Source organism: Dicentrarchus labrax, unplaced genomic scaffold, assembly GCF_905237075.1.
Source record: "Dicentrarchus labrax unplaced genomic scaffold, dlabrax2021, whole genome shotgun sequence".
Taxonomy (NCBI): Eukaryota; Metazoa; Chordata; class Actinopteri; family Moronidae; genus Dicentrarchus; species Dicentrarchus labrax.
The window spans coordinates 6055039-6065265 of NW_026136713.1; positions in this window are offsets into that span (position 1 = coordinate 6055039).

Below are 10227 nucleotides of genomic sequence, written 5' to 3' on the forward strand. Positions count from 1 at the left end.
AGCTCTCTTGCCAAGAGTTAGCTGCCACTTTTATATATGTCCAATGAATATAAGGCAGCAGCCAGCAGCCGATTAGCTTAGCTTAGCATGAACAGAAAGGGAAAAGGCTTGCCTGACTCTGTCCAAGAGTAACAAAATTCACCTACCAGCACCTCCAAAGCTCAGTAATTAACACATTACATCTTGTTTGTTTAATTTGAACAAAAACCAGAGTATAAAAATTAAAATGTTCTCTTTTATGTGCGGGGTTAAAAAAAGACATAACATTGTCGATTTTATTCTTCTGTTTTTTGTTAATGTGTTAATTAGTCAGCTTTAGGTTACCTTCAGACACAGCCAGACGTTCCCTGTTTCCAGTCTTTATGCTAAGCTAAGCTAACCGGCTGCTGGCTGTAGCCTTATATTTAATGTACAGATATGAGAGTGGTGTCAATCTTCTTCTTGAACTCTCTTCCAGGTGTTTCCCAAAATGTTGAATTATTTCTTTAACACCAGGAACTGTCTCAGCTGCTGGTAATATTCTTCTGGTCTAAAATATGTTATAAAAGCAACCTATAAATTATTTGTTCTAGAATTATATCTGGCAGTAAATGAGTGATATCTCTTCAGATTTATAGCTGTTAAAGTTGTACTTGTCATTGCACGCTCTGATCAAACAGATCTCAAAGGGCTTGAACCGTGACACTGATATTCTGCCGGGATGCACAAGTCAACTAAGTCACGTTAATGTCTTGAGAAACTTGAGAGCAAATGGTTGCAGCCATTTAGTTCACCGCAGAAATGGCTCCATAGTTGTGAGCAGGATGTGCTGTTTCATCGTGCACAGTGTTTCAAAGTACATAATAAATCATATTTTATGTGCAACAAGAAATCTGCTCATGCAAGACACTTACAGCTTAATGAAAATGAGTAACTTAATGTAAACAGTTGTTTATACGTCTTTTTTTTATTTTTGTCAGGACTGCGTGTTGCAAGGGGTTTTTGAGTTCAGTGCAATGTGACTGACAGATCTTGGGACATGGGAGACATTTGGTGTTGAAAGGCCTCTTGAAACTCTGTGTGGTTGGCAGGTCTTTGACCCACCCGGCCTGCCAGCATGAGGCTGCGTGATCACAGACTTGGCAAGACAACGGCAGCGTCTGCTGTGCCTTCTCTGGCAGAGCACTCTCTGTTGCTTAACGGCTATAAAACCTCCTACCTGACAGGGATAAAGCACCAGACAACCAGACAGAGCAGAGATTATCACTTTACAAGTTAGGTCCAGTCAACCTGACATAGGCAGGCAATCAGCTGCTGTAAGATGACGTCTAAGGGTCAATAATGTGATTCTAAATGAAGGTTTGTATCTTTTCAGCAGTGCAGCTGCACTTACATCAGCAATATATACCTGGCTGCCACACCTACCGTCTGTTTGCTCTTATCACCTGGTCACCCAGAATATTCTGCACTTTTCTATGGTTACAGCACTGCTCCCTGAGTAAATACCTCACTCTATTGTTTGCTTTAATATCCAGGCATGTTTCAGTATACCTCTGAGTTAACCATGAAATCAAGAGACAAATACATCTCAGCTGTAAACTGTGAGTGAATTTGGATGGAACTGATAAAACATTTGCATAACTTAAAGAGGCCTCCAGCATACTTTTAACTTACTGGCAGTGGTGGAAGAAGTATTGTGATCTGCCATAAATTCATGGATAAAACATTAAAAACACCCCTCACTGTGATGTGTTACAGTCAAGTACAACACCACCACTAACAAACAATCTTACTAATATCTATTTTTTTCCAGAGCTTTTGACCATATCTTATGTAATTTGCTCAGGTGGCTGTTGGATACGGTGGAAAGAGTTTATCATTTGTGATCACACAACCTTCTTCTAATTATGTTCATATCAAACGATTCCACACCTCACAATTTACGTCCAGTTCATTTGCAATTAAAGTTTGTCTTTTCATTATAATCATGATATCTTCTGAACCTTTAACTTAAACTACAAGTAGTTTTTAACTGGTTATAAAATATGACCTGTATTACCAAACAGGACCATTCTTAATACCAGCCACTGTGTTGGATTCAGTCTTATTCCCCTTCAAATCAATTAAACAAGGAAGTAGAAACACTACCACTTCTGTCCACCAGGGCCACCAGAATCAACACAAAATGAAAATTCCTTGTTGTTGCTTTAACCAAGTGTTTTAGTTGCCTAAACCTATACACACTGTAACCATAGTTAAGTTGTCATAACCCCAGTCTTTACCTAACAATAGTGTAGCTGCCATGTGCAGATATTGTGGAACAAATTGTCATTAGATGTAAAAAAGACAAAAGACAATAATTTCATATCAACATTCTTGTCTGCTGATAAACAGCTGAATTAACGTCACTCTGACACTGTTAACCTAAACCAAATGTATTATTATTTGAATCATTATTTTTATTGGAGATGTACCTAATGAAGTGACCACTGATTGTAGGTTTGTATAAAAAATATTGCTCTTCACAGTAACTAGTAACTACAAATGCCAAATAAATATAGTGCATAAAACAGAAATACTCAAAGTAAAAGTACCTCAAAGCTGTTCTTAAGTGCAGAACTTGAGTAAATGTATTTAGTTACATTGAACTTGAAGGAGCCCTCCGGTAGGTGTTTAACTTGCTCCCACAGTAAAGGTCGTTTGTGATTAAAACAGGTTTGTTGTTGTGTAATGTGATGTATGTGGCCCACATGCGTTGCTAGGCATTGCCGTTGTGTAAAATTGTCTCATGTGAAAGCTGGTGAAGCCCACATTATGGCGCAGGGCTCAGGCTTACAATATGCTGCCTTGTGCTGCAGAAGTAATGAGAACCAGCACGCTCACTGATGTTGTTAACATTTCTGTGTGTTTGACGTCCCCTGAACAGCACAAGAGCAGCGTGGTAGCAGAAAACATCCGTGAAGAAAACAGGCTTCTTCACAAAGTGTGAGGATAATATCCATAACTCCATAATGAAGTCGCTCCCCTAGCTATGAATGATTTAATATAATGAGAAAGTAATGCAGTCAGCAAATTCTTTCCAGGCCTGTTTAGGAATATAGTTAATAGAAAGGATGTACAATGTAGAACTAGAAACAGATCCACAGAATAAGAAAAACCATCTTGTTTTTGTTTATGTTTAACCTTGTGTGAACTTTGTACTGCTATCAATTAGGATGTTAATGTTTCACCTATTGTCTGATGGCTTTAGCTTTAATCAATAAATAGTTCTATTTTTATTCATGTCTGAAGTCTAGGTCAAGCATAGAGGAAGTGACTTTAGTTTTATGCAGCACTTAAATCAGGAACTGAGGCATTCTGGGACCAAGGGCAGCTTTAGAAACGTTTGAAATGGGAAAACACATTCTTAAAATCACTATAAATGTGTTAAGACTCAAGGTTAAAGCCCTCGTTCTTGGCCATAATAACATTATTAGTGGTTGAAATATGCTAATATCAGTAAATATCTGGTAGAAAATGTGCCGCCCGACTGAGACATGTAAAAGGCCAACCATCCTGCCTACACTGGAGCGAGACACCCAGCCCTTCTGTGTCTCTGTGGTCATTTTTCGTATCTTTGTGGTTGTTCTGAGTCAATATTGCATCAATCGGATTTCTTTAAATAGAGTATTATTATATTGAGGTAATAATAAGATCTGAATACACCACTAGTTCTGTGGACTTATGTTCTCTACAGTCAAACTGTTCCTACATTATTATTATAACATTTGAACAAGGCCTCTGTATTTAACTGTAATATGACTCAAAAGATCTCAACTTTAAATCCTGTGTATTAAGTCTTGGTGTCTGGTTTCAGATAAAAGCTGCTGTCCAATCTTTCAGCCTGAGATCTTTTGTCTTGTCAGCCTGGAGACTCAGACGTGAAGCTGGGAACACCATGTTCCCTTTTAGACGGAGGCTTTCCCACTGAACCCCTACAACACAGAGGCATCATCCCCCCTCCCTGCTCTTCCCCTCTACTTTATGATAAGACCTGGGCCTGACTGATCGCTCTGTGTTCTCTGTTTTGGGAAAGAGAATCAATCTGTGTGTTGTTTGGGTTACAAAGAGCGCCCTTGCTGGTGAAACTTAGTCTTCTGAGATGGGAGGAGAAAATAATGAATTCACTTAGAGCACAATAAGGCCTGTTTTATTTTTTTCACTGGAGAAAACACTGATCTTCCCACTGCGTTACACACTCACACCTCATAGAGCATGCTACTCTGCCATCGGCGTTGAACGCCACACCACAGTCACATCAGAATGTACTCGTTCCATATAGAGCATATGGAGGAGGAATGTATGAGGTTATGTAAGAGGCGAGTGGGTGTGGAGTCCAGCTGGAGCAGCTTACAGGCTGACACAGAGTGTCTCTGAGAACGAACAATCCCCTCAGCCTGCCCTCGTCTGCCGCTCACTCCATCCCTTTATGTGCTGCTTACGTATATAGGTCAATACAACCCCCCCTGTCATGCACACAATGTACACACGCATATAGAGTCAGGTTGGGCGTTTTAAGATGCTTTGTATGTTAGTTTGGTCATATCAGTCAAAGCTGCATGCCTCATATATTTTTCCAAAGATGATCTCTGTGAGCCTTTTGCAGAAGTGGTGGAAGCACTCGGAGCTTTTATTCAAGTACAAATTTCTCTCAACTCAAGTACATTAATATGAATTAATTAAAGTATTCATCAGACATAATGGCTCCATTCAGATTCAGAAGGTCCAGTGTGTAACCTTTAGGATGATCTATTGGCAAAAATTGAATATAATATTCATAAATATGTTTTCATTAGTAATCCCCTGAATATAGGAATAATTATCAATCAGACTTTATTTGTATAGCACTTTTCATAGCCACCGTAGTTTCTCCTTTGTTCTTGGAAGAGGAGGGTGAAGTGAGGAAGTTGCCATCTGCAACTACAGTGCTAGATGCCACTAAGTCCTACACACTGGTCCTTTGTTGTATAATAACAGTGGTGGGAGACGTACTGAGATCTTTTACTGTAGTAAAAGTTTATACCACAGTGTAGAAATACTGAAATAATCCATTTCAGAATGATCTATATTATTTTATTGGATAAGAATTATTGATGCATTCATGTGGGGCTAATTTTAACTACTTTATACACTGCTAGCTTGTCAGTTTCCCCCAGGCATTAGACCTTATCTCTTGCCTATAATTATACATCATCATTTATCTATTGATTATATTTTGTATTATTAATCAGAATCTGCAAAGCAACTAGTAACCGATGTTATCAGATAAATGAAATACAAGTAGGCTGCCTCTGAAATGTAGTACAGTAGAAGTATAAAGCAGCACAAAATGGAAATACTCAAGTAATATACTTGTTTACTGTTTGTTTATAAAATGTGCTTCTGCAGAGTGATGTGTGATTATAGCTGTCAGATAAATGTAAAGGAATAAAATGAAGTAGAAGTAAAAGTATAAAGCAGAATAAAAAAAAAACACCTCAAAATTTTACTGAGAGTAAATAAATATACTTAGTTACATTTCCCCCTGGCCTTATCTATACAGCCATGTTACTGTTGCTCAGGTCCTGATTATCAGGTGGGTAGGTGATAAGAACCAGGGTGATCCCTCGCAGCTGAAACTCCGCTCTCAGTGACACAGTCAGCGGGTACCACAGTGAGATAAAGTGAGGAGCTCTCTGCAGGTCAGTGCCTGCGTCAAGCTCCGGCCAGCTACTGCATTTAATCTAATCCACAAGACAAGGGGCGAGACAATGGTGTGGCTGTGTGAGAGTGCGCTCACTATGACATGAAGCCCTCTATTGTCAGTGGAGCTATTGGAAACCCATACAATCTACAGAAAACACAGTGATCAGATTTCCAGTGTTTGTTTGCAGCATGCAAGCTTGATCTTTTAATGAGAGGCTTTCGTGGTTATCAGGTGGTCTTATTTCTTTCTTTCTTGCTGCTGGTAAGAAACCAACATGACCTCAAATAACACAAAGAACAGAGAAGTTCCTCATGATGTTGAGTTGTTTTTTAATTTTTGTTTAATTCATTCACTCATCTCCATGTTACTTGAAATACACAATGAAGAGTTCCTCAGTTTTAACAAGATTTCATGTCTGGGCGATGGAGTTTTAAAGGCATGTGCTGACATGTTGAAATGTTGGCTGCATACACTAACTTAACACTAACGAACTTAGACGTCATCAGACGATTCAACTGCTTTCACTGCTTGAATGTCAACTGACATTTCAGCTGTTTTCATCTCTTCACACTGTTAATAACTGTTATTTGGGTGCTTTTATACAATCTGACAACAAATTTAACATGGCTCCAGTGATTGCACTTCAACTGCTTTCACTCTCAGATTTCAAGAGACACCTCAACTCCTCTCAGTGCTTTAACTTGAACTGCAACTATCATACAATATTTCAGATTCCCACAATTAACATTTTAAGACATTTTAACACCTTTACAGTATTTATTAACTCTTATGCTTCAACTTACGATTCAACTGCTTTCAGGTATCACATATCAACTGACATTACATTTGATTTTCATGGCTGAGATATCGACTTAAGTTTCAGCTGCTTTCATCTCTTACACTTGAGCTGACAGCTGATCTGCTTTTAGTTCTTACTCTTCGGTCTGTAATGTATAGCTCTTCAATTCAATTTCACATCCTTTTAGTGACTTCAGCTGCTTTCAGCTGTAACATTTCAGTGTCACCTGAGCTCCTTTCAGTTCTTCAACATAAGATGACAATTTAACACCTTTGAGAACATTAACTTAAACTCCAACTTTACAAAATGTGTCATGCAACGGACGACTCAACTGCTTTCAGTGCTTTCATGATGAACTGATATTTCATATTGCTTTCATGGCTTACAGACATCAATTAACTGCTTTCACCTCTTGCACTTTATATGGTAGTTTAACTGCTTTTAGCTCTGAAAATAAAAATAAATGCAAACACTTAAACCAACACTTCAACTCCTGCAAGAGCTTTAAATTGACCTGCAACTTATTTCACATGCAAATACATTTATAATCTCGTTACAGTATATACTCCTGCAGCTTTCAGCGTATTCGACCTGTTCTAGTTTACTCAAGCTTTGTGTAGCTTTAAATACAAAGTGCAAAGTTTCAACCAGATTTCATTACTGTGTCTGGGTGACTGGGTGTCTTATGCACGTGCAGGCTGGCTGAAGTGTCGACTGCCTACAGAAGCAAACTCAGATTACTGGACAAGGTCAACCCCCTTGCAACATAGCGATGGCCAGTGCTTGACAGTGTTATTTTCCCCCAGGGTTATATTTAGAGCTGCAGGGATGAAACCATCGAAGCAGAGATAACCCCATTAGATGTCTTGATATTAACAGGAACAAAGGAAATTCAGCACATTACTTATCAAAGCAGTTCTGTAGCGTCTATGATTTATCAATATGTTTGAATGTAGAGCCACAGACAGACGTACATTCATTCCTGGCTGCGGAGAGAAAACACATTCATCTAAATCCCGCTGATCATAACAAAAGAGTACTGTGCAGTCTCAAGGGATGAAAGCAGGTTTGATCTGTCTCGAGCTCTAAAACATTCCCCAGACGTCCAAAGACAATTCAGACAGATTACAACATTTATTCTTGCATGTTTAAGATTCTGGTCAGCAATCGACAGAGCAATACAGCAAGGCGTTTTCAATGGGAACCGAGAGAAAAGGAGGTATCTAGGCTGAGCTTTGGATGCAAGTTAAGTGAGCCAGGACTTCCCCCTTCCGTGTTTTTTTGTTTTTTTCAAAGAGGGTTGTTACATAACCCACGCCGAGCGCCGTTAACAGAGACAACAGATGTCCTCAGTGAACTCGAGGCAATGCAAGAGGCATTTAGAGGAACACATTTTCACAACAAATAATATACAGACGAGCACAAAAATAATCTGGAAAACCTGAAAAAGCTGTTTGAGGCATGTTGGCATGTGTTGCTTGGACTGGATTTAAAAGACATTCAATCTCACTAAAAAATTCTGTAAAAAGAAAAGGTTTTTGGTGTTTGCCAGTGTTCATTAGGAAGTTTATGTTAAATGAAGAACAGAGATTACCCACCCCCCTCTCTTACACACATTTTACACTTTATACTTTATATATATGTATTTAAAATGAGTTGTTGTACAAAACGTTGCTTTCCCTCTTGTCCCATTGTGTTTCCATGTAAGGACAATGCAAAACCCCAACAGGCAGGCCTCCCTTCCTCTTTCCATGTCAGTCTGTCAGTAGGTCTTGTGCAGACTTGCCCTCATTTTCATCCAATCAGGGGCTACTGCCCCACAACAGGGGGGCCAATGAGGGGCGAGGCATGGCAGAGGCATGGCAGAGGCTTGGTGTAGGGGGTGGACCTGACACTCCATGTATGATTGAGAGTAAAAATTCCCCTCCTGAAAGCCCTCTGAAACATGATCACTTCACTCAGGACAGCTTGAACTGTTTGGATAAAGTTTCCCACGTAAACGTCCACATAAACAGGGAACGTTAACTCTTTGACGCTGAACTCCAAAAGCATTTTTTATGTATTAAAGAATCCACTCTTCATTTGGGTTATAAAACAGTAACAATCAAATCTGGCAGCAGCCACCGGCTAGCACTGCTGGGAGATAACGCTGCAGAGACTGAACTTGAGTAACCTCATGGGGACTGCACAGGTTACACTGTGGTTAGGACCATCTGTACCATGGGGCCCTGCGTGGGGCTGTGAATGGTTTGTCACGTCTCAGTACAATGAAACATCTCTGCAATTCACAGTCACACTGAGACATCAAACAGAGGCCCATATGCTCACGGGCAAATGTTTAATTACAGTATTTAATAGTGGCTCAGATATTAGTGATATCATTAAGGAGAAATATGCTTCTTCTTGGCTGACATATAAATGTATTTGTATGTTTATTTCATAGCTCCAAAACAGAGGGTAAATATAAGGGGTTATGAGGTAAAACTGACTGTCATTAAGTTGGATTTAATGTCATTTTTTGTGAATTATAAGCATTATTGGTGCTTTTAGTAACATCCTTATAGATAACCGAACCATTACTGAAACAGATATTTTATTGTAATGGACAATAAGGTTAAATTAAGAGAAAATAACATGGGGATTGTACAAGGATACGAAATATTTGGGTGTTTAGTCACTGAGGGCAGACTTTCCCAAAATGAACAGCTGCCCTGCAGGCTGGACAGAAGTCCTAACATGTCTCACATGATGCCGCCTCCTGATATTTGGCTCTGTTGCTTCACTGCACGAGGCTCCGCTGTGTCTTGAACAGCAATGTCAAAGCAGTGAGAAGATGCAAATACAGTAAATTGTAGGGAGTAAGAAGTTGTTAAAGTTCTTGCTTTGTATTTTTGGATGCTTCCTTGGATTCTCACAAACAGCGAGTAGTACTCCGGTTGCTCTCACAGGGTCTTGAAGCAAAGTTATTTATGTAGTTTAATAGCTCAAATATACATATTTTCAGATAAAACAATAAAATAGAAAAGTGAAGCAGTAGGACCACTTAAGTCCCTGGTAACTGAAGCTCAGTGAGATCAGATACAGGAAGAGAAACAGGCAGATTGCTTCGTTCACGGTTAATATTAACTGAGTCACTGTCATTGGTTCCCTCTAGTGGATAAAATATAGTCAGATCACACTGAACCACTCAGTTACTAGAAAGCATCAACATTTGCAGTCCTGAGCCTGATGGTTTATTCTCGGCCTTAGAAACAGTAGTCGAATAAAAAACAATCTCAACTCGAGGTCCACATATTGAAGCCCTTCGTTCTGGAGATTTCTACCAAATCACAGTCTTCATCAGCAGATTGAGTTTAATCAGCGGTCTTAGAAATGTACATGTACAAACCATAAAGATATTCTATGAATATTAAACCCTGCTATAGCAGTGGCACCACAAGAGGAGGGTCAGTGAACCGGCACAGAAAAGTCAGTTAAACAGCAACTTTTATGTTCAGTTTTTACTTCAGTCACCATAAACTACTGGTTATTACAGACCATGTACGGCTGTAATAAAAAAGGTGTGTTTATGGTTTTATTTGTAAGACTTTCTCTCTTTGGAAGTTGAGCAGTTTCAGACAGTTTACTCTTGACCTGTGAATGAGCACAAAAAGAAACAATCTAAAGAAGTCAACCTGCTGATATAGACTGTGAGGAGGTTGAAAGCTCCAGAACAAGGTAGTAA